Below are 11,957 nucleotides of genomic sequence, written 5' to 3' on the forward strand. Positions count from 1 at the left end.
GGGTACGCACCCTCCACGTTAGACACAGTGTCCGCACTTTGTCTACACGAAAGGTGCGGACCCCAAGCTTTTTCCCAATGGAGAAAAAGTCGAGGTCCGCAGGTCTGCAATGGTAAACCTGCGGACCCCCGCGCGCGGGTTTTGCGCCTAAAAACCCTCCCAAAAAATGAAATGAGGAACTAAATCAAAAAACTAAACGGTTGAAAATGAAGAGTAGGATGATGTGGATTACCTGGAGAAGACGGCGCTCGATTCCGACGGTTGGATTTTCCACAATCTTCACGGGAAGTTTTCTAAGCAAAAGCACTATTTTCTCACCTAAACTCGAACGGTAAAAATGAATTGACAAAGGACCCTTTTTATAAGTTTTTTGAGTAAATAAATCAAAAATTTGTTTATGTTTCACTTTGAAAAGGTATTTTGCAACGCTTTTATCCATTTCAAACAGGTATGAGTAATGTTTGTGTTTTTGTGCAGAAAAAAGGATTATTCAGGCGAAATCTATCATTTTCAACGAAAAAACAAGTAGAGCCATCTTTAAGCCCTTTTCTGACTCCTAAAATATGAAAAGATTGCTGAGCATTTCTTTTACACTCGTTAAAACGGAATTAAAAGACGGTCCACTTACAGCTCTTTTCCGACCGTAAAAACATGAAAAGATTGCTGGATTTTTGTCGTTTCGAATTTGATATTGGTTATAAAACGACGTGTCGTTGATCGCTTTTTTACTTTTTCGGATCAGTAACACTAATAACGAAAAGTACTCCTTGGTCGTAAAAGATCAAGCGGTTCTCTCAAGTATTATTTTATACTTTTTCGGGCTTGGGAGACACAAATTTACGAAAAAGGTCAACCCTCGAGTCTTCTTAAGTTTTTTCAGACTCTCTAAAATTGAAAAACGCCGAGTTTCTCCTATACCGGACTCGTTAAAATTTCACAGTAAAGGACCTGTTCAATTACAAACAGGAACGAACCACTCCTTCTTAGGGTTCGAATCTAAACTAAGTTGGACTCATCTGAAGGATGAGCTTATAATCAAGCAAATGTTATCCTCCTCAAGCTTGTCAAGAATAAAGAGGTACTTGCCAAAAATGGTGGGGGAAAAGAGAGAAAAATAAGTCTGTTTTTCATACTTTGTAACCACTCTTGAACACGACACTTTCATTCACCTGGGTTGGGAAATCCTTTGCCTAATAGTTGGTCAAACCACATTGAAAGTCTTCAGCCGGTTTCTGGGTATTAACTTTGGGTCAATTGTTACCAAGCCATCTGTCGTGTCGTTATGTGTTCAAGAGGTCACTGCCAATAAGACATTCATGTGCAAAATATCTGTCATCCATCTTGACCATCCCTGAGTTAGTCCTTGCAACTAAATTTCTTCAACTTGATCTATGATTTCGTGTTGTGGGCTTCCCTATGACGGATTGCTTTCTATCGACATCAACACATTATCTAGAAAGATGATATAGGAATCGTCAGTACCTTGAGATCTGCATGCCTCAATCGCAGGTTTCTCGCCTTTGACGACAGTTTACATCATTGACTTTCGATCGAAGGATTCTGTGACATGTTCGACATCAACACATTTATTCACATCTCATGGATTGTACTGAGTACTTTGAGAGCCATTTACATCACTGGTGGTTTCTCTCACACTTGTTAACAGTTTACATCATTGACTGGTAATCAAGTGGTTTCTACCATGTTCGACTTCAACACATTTATTCGCATGGATAGAATCGTACTATTTCGGGATATAGAAATGAAGACCCTGGATCTAGTTTCCACCATCCAGGCTGCAAGGAATTTTGTATTCATTATATTGTGGACTATTCATAAACAGATGGCTGCGTCCATACTGTGTTCACACGAGTCTATACTTATGATGTTTTACAAGATCATTCCTGTATCAGAGCAGTAGATAGTTTTCCAGTTAGTTTTGATCTGAGTATGGGAATGCCTACCTCAGCGATGATATGATCTCATATATATATCTTGCATTGAATGTTTTTACAGGTTCCGACCGGGCTCTCCACAAGATGATCCTCGAAATGATAAAGTACTTCACCCTTCCTGTATGATAAATGAAATCCTCATCTACTACAGACTTTGCACTTTAGGGGGCAATCTGTTACACAAAAATATCGTCACCATGATTATTTGCAGTCAGTATGGGTCTGTCATCACTTGTACTGTCCTCCTAAGCAAGTCCAAGACCTCAGCTCTTCAAATCAAGCTTTGGAAGTGGGAGAAAGACATTAAAAATCAATGTAACTCTGGTTCCGCACTTTCTCTCATGGTCACCTGCGGTCCCGCACCTTCTGTATACAAAAGCTGCGTACCTACCCGCTCTGTTCCTAATGGTGTAGGTGCGGACCCCTGTGAAAGTCAAAAGGCGCAAGTTTTATGTTAAAAAACTCACTTTGGGTTAATTCTAGAGTTTTCTAGAAGGAATTTTGACGTGGATTGTTCGCTCTGAGGTGGTTCATGCATCCCAAAAGAGAAGGAGCTAATCCCTTGACTAAAGGAGCTATCCCTTTGAAGGAGGACCTAGTAACTTCCCTCCATTGCACTATAAATACAGGCATTGGGGTGAGGTCTAGAGAGGTTAGAAGCTGAACATTTTGAGGGTAAATGCTGGTGAAATTAAGACTCTTTGGTTGAGCTTGAGAGGAGAGATCACATACCTCTTGGTTCCATTGGAGAGTGAGTGAAACTTGTCAAAGTAGAGGAGACATCTTGTTGGACCCTGGGAGGAGCTTTTACAACATCAAGGCGAAGGTTGTAAAGTTCTTCTTCTTTTGAATTAATACAATCAAACTCATTTTTCTCAACAAGTATCTTATGTTATTTGTTTCATGGACTCCTTGAATTTCATGTTAAATATGTTTTATGCAATTGGTTTTTCAGGTGCTATTTAATTTGTTTGCCTTGTTTGTGTTTGCAGATTCGTGAAAAGGAACTCATTTGGATCAAAGGAGCGAGGGCATCCACAAGCTTGCATTGGACCAAAGGTAGGCCCTAAAAACACTTGTTTGTTAATTGTTTATTGAAACATATTTAGAGAAAGATAGTGTCTGGTTGGTTTGCTTGTCGTTAGGTCTTCTTTAGATTCTAGGAAGGTCTATCTTGTCCGCAAGATCGACACATTCCGTGTGACACGTAGTTAAATCCGAGGTTGATGTGAAAAGTGATTCCTCATGGACCACATTCATTAAGTCATTTTCGATTGAACACGGGTCAGCAAAAGACTGCACGGCTTCATAGGCAATTTCATATGGACTCAAAGGCATGGAATTATCAAATGAGTCTATTTCAGATTCAGAAGGAACGATCCAAGGATCGTCATAAAAAATGGTGTCTGATGTAATCATATGAATGGTTGCAAATGAAGATGATGCGTTGATTGGAGGAAAAGGAAAAGTTCCCAGTAAACCGGCATCTTTAACTAATCCTACTCCAACATCCTTATATGGGATAGTCGATTTACCGACATGCTGAATACTCTCTGAAGAGGCTGGGTCGGATGAAAAGTAAGCCAGCTGGTCTATTGTTACGATCTTTCCATTATGTGGAAACTTTATTACTCGGAAGACCGATGAAACGACCGCTGTCATAGCGTAAGACCAACTTCGACCCAATAGAAGGTTGTAATCTAGAGGGGCATCAACCACCTCCACATCTAGATTAACGATTTTTCCTTCAACCCCTATAGGCAAATCCTGTAGAATGCCAAAAGGATGAAACCCACGGCCATCAAAGGCCTTAAGAATTGTCGGGGATTGATTTAGTGAAGGAGAACCAAGCGATCTCCAACACTGTATCGGCATAATACACATTGAGGCTCCCTCATCAATTACAGTCCGATGAATAGGCCTGTTTTTTACTATCACTGGGATCTGGAAAGCCATTTGATGAGGCAAACGCGGTGTACTATTTTCTAGATCAAAGATTATTAGGTTCGGGTCCTGAACGTCAACAGCTCCTATAACCGACAAAAGTAATTTACATTGTGCTGGGCATGATTGCAGCACTTCCAAAGCCGACATTGCTGAGGGTGAAACAGCTAAATCCTCAACAATGTTATAATTCGGAGCCGCTCTCGCATGTGGATTGAAAGCTGACTTTCGAAGTATACCCTTGGCGGGCGGTTTGATTACTAAATTTGGATTAGGTTTCTCGATCTGTAGTGGATCGGAACCGGGAGCTGAGGTTGATGGATTAGAATGAGAAGATTCTGCTTCTTTGCCATCAACAGGACTTTTACTACCATAATCTTGCGATCGAGTCGCAATCCTAACATGGGACATCATCAATATGGGTTTTTTCATTGGCACTCGAGGAAGAACCTATCATCTTACTATCTTGACTTGGAAATGGATCCTTCAAGATAGCAGGAGTTTGGGAACCTTTGACAATCTTCGCAACCTCTGCACGATGAGGGCAGTCTCTTGTAAAATTTTCTTCGTCACAAATGAGACAAGGATAACGAGGTTTGCGCTTTTCATCATTGGATTCCGCCTTTTCAGGTTTCTCCTTTGAACTTTTGTCCGTTTTATTCTTCTTCTTTCCTTTCTTCTTCCCACGGGATTTTGATTTAGCCGTAGATGACTCTACAACGTGAATATCGGCGGAAACCTCTGCAGAAGAATCTGCTGTCAGGGAATCAGGCAAGGTTATGATAGGAGAAGAATTCTTGGAAGACTTCTTCTTACTTTTAGTGTTAACCATACCAATCATACGTCAGCGGCATGAGATCCCGAAGGAGCTGCAGTGATTTGATTTGACTTGGGAAGATCGGGGATCTTTTCGTGTAACGTACCTGACTGAGTATAGACCAAGTCAAGGTACTGTGCTTGAGCAATCACTTGCTCCTCAGTAACAACTCCGGCTTTAGCAACATCTTCAGTGATCCTTGGCAACAAAGATTTTACAAACCACTCAGCCAAGATTTGATCCGGAATAAATACCTTCACTAAACGTCGTCGACGTCTCAACTCATGAATATGATCTGAAATGTACATGGATGTCGTTTGTTTTAGCAAAGTTAACAATTCCATGCCATTGTCATATCTGACTGGCAACTGCAAATGAGTTAAAAACGAGGTAGCTAACTGACTAGAATTATAAAAAGTGCCCCGCGGTAACTCAATGTACCACTTGGCCACGAGACTAATTAGAGTGCACTGGAAAAGTCTAAGACGGATCAAATCATCTGTGATGGAGTTAGACACACACCAGAGGTGGTGAGTCATCACATGGTTCGACAAGTCCTCTCCAGGTTTACCTTCGAACTTGGGAATGTCACTGGGCAACTTATTCGGCATTGGCGGCCAAAACGGAAGATAATTAATCAGATCGTTCGTTAGGCATGACAAATCAGGTAAGTCCAAAGTTGCGATAAACGGTAACTGCCGATTAGGATCCCTAAAACTCTGGGTCATGAGACCAGCCCCAGGAGGAGGATATCCAGGATAACTAGGAATAGGAATCGCGTTCGGGATATGGTATCCTCCCGGAAAACCAAGATTAACCGGACCGTACTGGGGTTGTTGAGGTTGTTGATAAGTGTACCCAGGGTACGGTTGATACTGATAGACTGGTTGCTGAACAGCAGGACCGAATTGGTACTGTACCTAGTACGGTTGATAGGTGAATTGAGGTTGACTTGTGACAACCGTACTTAAACTAGGTTGTCCTACAGGCATCTGAACCGTAGTTTGAATCGTGGATCCAGACGGTGGTAAAGATGTCTGAGGAGTAGATACAGGAACATTAGAAACCGGAGCTATCGATACTCCAGAAGTAGGTGGGGTAGATTGAACAGATGTTGCGGCAGTTGCAGTAGTCGTTTGAGATGGAGTACGAGGCGCAGTAGGCCCAGACTGAGAAACTACCGAAGGTACAAAAGTTTGAATGTTAGACTGGAATGGTTGCTGGGGTGAACCAGAAACTAAGGGTTGTCCAGTTTGAGATGACAACTTTACACTTAGCTGCAACACCTGTTGAGTTTGCGATGGATCCCACACTATGTTCATTCCGGGGTACTGACCCATAACAGGTTGAGAATATTGAGGACCATAATCGGGTTGAGGGTAGGATTGATAATTGAAAGGTACATTTCCCGTTCCTTGAACATAAAATTGACCTTGGGGTGGTTGGAAACCTTCGTTCGAGTACTGACCTTGGGGTAGATACCCCTGAGGCATGTACTGATACTGGGGTTGACCTTGAGGTATAAATTGATACTGGGGTTGACCTTGGGGTACATATTGAGTCTGGGGTTGACCTTGAGGAACGTATTGTACCGTAGGTACGTACTGTCCTTGAGGTTGCCCCCCAGATGCAAATTGTGTACCTTGAGGTTGCCCCCCAGTCGTTAATTGAGGCTGCCGCCCAGGCGGTAACTGGCCACCTTGAGGTTGAGAATTGGGAATAGAACCTGACATCATAAGAATGTCTTCTACGCTCAACGGCTTTGCACCATTGCTTCCAGTGAATAACCCTTGTTCAATGGGTTGAGGAGATGCTCCCGAAAAAGTACCAGAAAGTGACTGATACCGAGAGGGAACAGAAGGACCGTCGTACAAAAAAGATTCAGGCGATTGAGTAAACATGGACGACTGACCTAACATATTTACGGGAGTATAAAAACCTCTAGAATGATAAGGAGCACGAGGTGGTGAAAAACTTAACGCTGGGTTTTCCAAATAATTAGTCAAAGAAACATACCAAGTAGTACTTCTAGGTGGACTGTAAAAAATTGATTCATGCTCCCTTAGATCAATAACAGGTTGATTTTCAGGGATAGGGATGCCTACTTCTTCTTTCGGAGCAAGTTCTTTAATAGCTATCAAACCAGAAGGAAGATTTTCGGTGATTACTCTTTCTACCCTAGGTGAATTAGGACCACTAGAAGTTGGAGAGACAAACCCCGATGTTGGAGTAACAGGTTCAGATATCTCAGGTTCTTCACCTATATCACTAGTAGATGAAAAGCTACCAGCAAGTTCGGAAACCGAAATAGATTCAGGATTATAACCTATTACTAGAGTTTGGTAATCAGGATGTACAACCAATGAAGACTCTCCTTCTTCAGGTGACCCAACTTTACTACCACTAGGAGTTACGAGGACTTTCAAGCCTTCAAGATGGCTCGGGACTTCTTCAGGAGGTTGGCCCCGAAGTCTACGGGACTTCCTCAGTAAATCAGCCACGGTTACAAACTCAGGAGACTGGCCCCGAAGTCTACGGGGCTGTCTTGGTAATTCAGCCACAGTTAAAATCTTTTAACTACTTCACACGCAAACAAAGTAAAATCTAAATGAAAACCACCTAAAGCCTCTAAAGAACCAAACAAATTTGAATCACACGCCTAAAGAATCTAGAGATCAAACACACACAAACAGTAACTTTCTGGACCGAAAACACTAGTTGGTGATGAAATCCAACGTCGCAGAATTCAGTACAGAAATGGCGGTTGGAATAGTTACCCCGACAACCTGCTTAATGAATAGACTGGACCAAGTTCCTCCACTTAACCGTCTCGAGTGAAGTGAACCCCCCAGAAAATCCAAGTGAGTCTAGCCGACGTCTGCTCCAGGTACAGTGGGATCTTCCCACCACTGTCACCTTAGGAAGAATCCTAAAGAATATGGTCACTAAGGCTGCCAACTGAGACAAATACACCTGGGGGAACAGTCTACGATCCGATACGCACGCAAGGGCAGAGTAGCAAGCTCAATCTCCATGAAGGCTTCTTGACATAATCCAAGGTTTACCAACAAGTGACCCCAGGCTCCTCGACAATGGTTAATCCGAGGTTTACCGTTTTTAATACGTGAATATCTGGCATCGTTCCCAATGAGGAAGGATTGATTCCCACACTGGTTCGGACACGATCTCGTGCTTCTCCTTTAAGAGGAGCTTTCCCAGAGAATAAATGCAACAATTGGATTTCTTCCTACGACAAGATACATCTACTTGTTTGTTTTTACTGTCTTGGAGAGTTAATTACTCTCCTACTCCAAGACACTAGCCTAAGCTAAGTTGGTGTATCAGAGCCCTAGAAATAAAATGTTACTAGATGAATTTTACTTTAAGCGTTACTTTTAGTGGTTTTTTCTTAAGTCAAGAGGTGGCGGAGCTGAAACTCGTGGTGTAAAGACTCGACTCTAAATCACTAAAAAGATGCACCTAAGATGATTTAAACAATCTTTTCTCTTCGATGAACTTCTAAACTAAGAAAGAGTTTGAGAATGCAAATACTTTGTAAACACAAATCTTTCTCAATTAAACAAATTAAAAGAAGAGCTTTTCCTTTCCAAAGCACTCAAAACGAGACAACTAGCTATTTCACAAAAATTTCCCTTTTCTTTTCAAAGCACTCAACCACTACAAAAACAAACTTTTTCCAAAAGAGATTTTTTTATATTTTGTAAATAAAACACTCAAAACTCATGAAAATGACTAACTTTGAGAGCTACAAACTATAAAAAGCTACTTGAAGTCAAAGCCTACTAAAAGTCCTTTTGAGGATGTTTTACTTAGCTAAATGTGAGCTAAGGACTAATTTATGCAGAATCACAATTAGTCAAAAAACAACCAATCTCTCGTTTTTTTTTTTTGAATGAAAATTCCAACTTTCAAATACAAGTTTTTCGAAATTTTGAAATGAGAAAACACAAAGCGAATTCCTCAACAAGGGGAGATTTCATAAATGGTCAGACTCATAAGAAGACTGGTAGACACCAAGGTAATCTGAGGTCCCTACGGCTTCTAAGCTCAGAGCCACTACATAACCAAAAATGAAAAACAAACCCAACAAGCAAAATTCCTAGGAATTCCACCTAAAACCCTAACACTAATGAAATTAAACCAAGGAAAGTTTTTGACAGGGAACAAGCAGGTTTGGGCAATGGCTAAAACCTATAAACAAATTCTAAATTGATAAAAAAGAGAAAAATTTAAAATTTTTCAAATTTTTGACAGGGTACGCAGGCAACCTGTTTACACAGGTGCGTTCACGCTCTGTGTACAAAGGAAAAGTGCGTACAGGTACACACTGTTCCTAACTCATAGGGTGCGTACCTCTCCCAAAACTATGAAAAATAAAAAATGACTCAAAATTAACTAAATTCACCCAATCCCACAATCATCAAGTCAAAAACAGAAACAAAAAATACAGTTTCTCAGGTCAAAGTATAAACAAGGAAAACAATCAAGTCCCCAGTGGAGTCGCCATTTTGTCACACGGAATGAGTCGATCTTGCGGACAAGATAGACCTTCCTAGAATCTAAAGAAGACCTAATGACAAGAAAAACCAACCAGAAACTATCTTTCTCTAAATATGCTTTGATAAACAATAGCAAACAAGTGTTTTTAGGGCCTACCTTTGGTCCAACGCAAGCTTGTGGATGTCCTCGCTCCTTTGATCCAAATGAGCTCCTTTTCGCAAATCTGCAAACACAAACAAGGCAAACAAATTAAATAGCACCTGAAAAGCCAATTGCATAAAACATATTTAACATGAAAGTCAAGGAGTCCATGAAACAAATAACATAAGATACTTGTTGAGAAAAATGAGTTTGATTGTATTAATTCAAAAGAAGAAGAACTTTACAACCTTTGCGTTGACGTTGTACAAGCTCCTCCCAGGGTCCAACAAGATGTCTCCTCTACTTTGACAAGTTTCACTCACTCTCCAATGGAACCAAGAGGTATGTGATCTCTCCTCTCAAGCTCAACCAAAGAGTCTTAATTTCACCAGCATTTACCCTCAAAATGTTCAGCTTCTAACCTCTCTAGTCCTCACCCCAATACCTGTATTTATAGTGCAATGGAGGGAAGTTACTAGGTCCTCCTTCAAAGGGATAAAGCCCTCCTTCAAAGGGATAGCTCCTTTAGTCAAGGGATTAGCTCCTTCTCTTTTGGGATGCATGAACCACCTCAGAGCGAACAATCCACATCAAAATTCCTTCTAGAAAACTCTAGAATTAACCCAAAGTGAGTTTTTTAAGATAAAAATTGCGCCTTTTGACTTTCACAGGGGTCCACACCTACACCATTAGGGACAGAGCGGGTAGGTATGCAGCTTTTGTACACAAAAGGTGCGAGACCACAGGTGACCATGAGAGAAAGTGCGGAACCACAGTTATATTGATTTTTAATGTCTTTCTCCCATTTCCAAAGCTTGATTTGAAGAGCTGAGGTCTTAGACTTGCTTAGGAGGACAGTACAAGTGATGATAGACCCATACTGACTGTAAATAATCATAGTGACAATATTTTTGTGTAACAGGCCGAGAACATGATTTGCAATGTCAAGGTCAAACAACTTGAAAACAAGCTCAAAGAAGCCCTAAAAGACAAAAATGATAAAGGAAACTTGATAAAGGAAACTTGGAGATGCTTGTTGAAGCATCCATGAGGGCTTAATATACATCATTTTACAGCTCTTGACAAATTTTCAAGAAATTCTGATCATTTTTGTGTTTTTGGAAATTTTAGTGCCTTATGCAGAAATTTGTCCAGTCAGAAAAGCATAGCACCTTGGCGCTGCGCTTTTTCCTCAGGCACCTAAATCAAGAATGGCTTGCATTCTTGGAAAGCCCTTGGCATCCTCTCAAAACCCATTTCTTTAGATTTCAAGAGGGGGCCTAAATTTTGAGAAAAAAGGGAAAAAGTGGCCAAAATCAACTTTTTGGACCTCTTTTTGAGAGGCGCTGTGCTTCTAGAGAAATCTTGGGATATTGGATTTTTGAAGACCTTCCCATGGGTCATTTTAAAACATTCAAGGTGTTCTGAAAAATAGTCTTGAAAATATAGTTGACCATTCTTTCAGATCTTCATTCGGACCTTCGGAAGGCACCTTAAAGCGGGCTCAAAGTCGGCACTGCACTTCTACAATTTCTTGTGTTTTTTATTTTAAATTTCACTATGTAAATTTCCTAGTTTTCAGTTTGACTTGGTCAAAGTCAAAACTCTTGATGTAATTGAACTTGATTCAAATTTAAATGATGCAGGCATGAATAAATGCGCATGATAGGTTTTTTTTTATGTTTAACAGGCCTCATTAAGCAAGTATAATCCAAATCAAAGTCTATAAGAAGTGTTTGTATTTGACCTTCTCACTCTCCCCTATTGGTTCAAAGAATCTTGCAATCAGTTCCACCATCTAGGAATTAAACTCCTGAGGGGGAAGTGGTTCAATTGAGTTTATATGTACTATTTCTCATTCAGAGAATCGGGTGGGACTTTTGTGGAGGAGGCTTAGATGTTATGATATTTTCAGCTAATACAGGAGCACTTGCAGCTATTTTTCAAGAACTCTAATTCTGTGAGTGTATGGTGGTTGTTTAATCTTTCTATCAATTTATAATGATTAAATCATATTTCTTCACATGATTTGTCTTATTTATATGAATTAACTTGCAGTTAAATAGACATGATTCTTGATTTCAAGCTCTGTTTATGTGGTGTTCATAGTTGTGTTTATTTCTTCTAAAAGCTAATGAACTCATACTTACAAATGCTCATTAGTCTCTTCAAAACTTTCTAATCTATACTACATTGACAATGTAGTATACCTAGGGGGGATAGTATGGGGTATAAAGGGAGGTACTCAAGGGAATAATGTAATAATGGGATGTGCCATAGTTAATAAATAAAGTGGTTAACCCGCATCATGTAAGGGACCAAAAGTAGTTAGCAATAATGTGATAAGCCCATGGTATTAGATGTATGGTATTGAGGGAACTGTGGTAATGACCCATGGTATTGTATATATGAGGCCTATATAGAGGCTAGAGACTCTCCATGGAGAGATGTCAAGGAATATTGTATGAGCAAGCATATGGCTTGTGGAGTGTTCTCCTTCCTTAAGGAGTGATTGTATGGTGTTGACCTACCTCAAGGGTTTGATCAATAAAGAAGCATTTCTATCTATTTCTATCTTG

Source organism: Pinus tabuliformis, chromosome 6 (assembly GCF_031772625.1).
Source record: "Pinus tabuliformis cultivar Carrire ecotype Pingquan chromosome 6, CPIR1, whole genome shotgun sequence".
NCBI classification, from domain to species: domain Eukaryota; kingdom Viridiplantae; phylum Streptophyta; class Pinopsida; order Pinales; family Pinaceae; genus Pinus; species Pinus tabuliformis.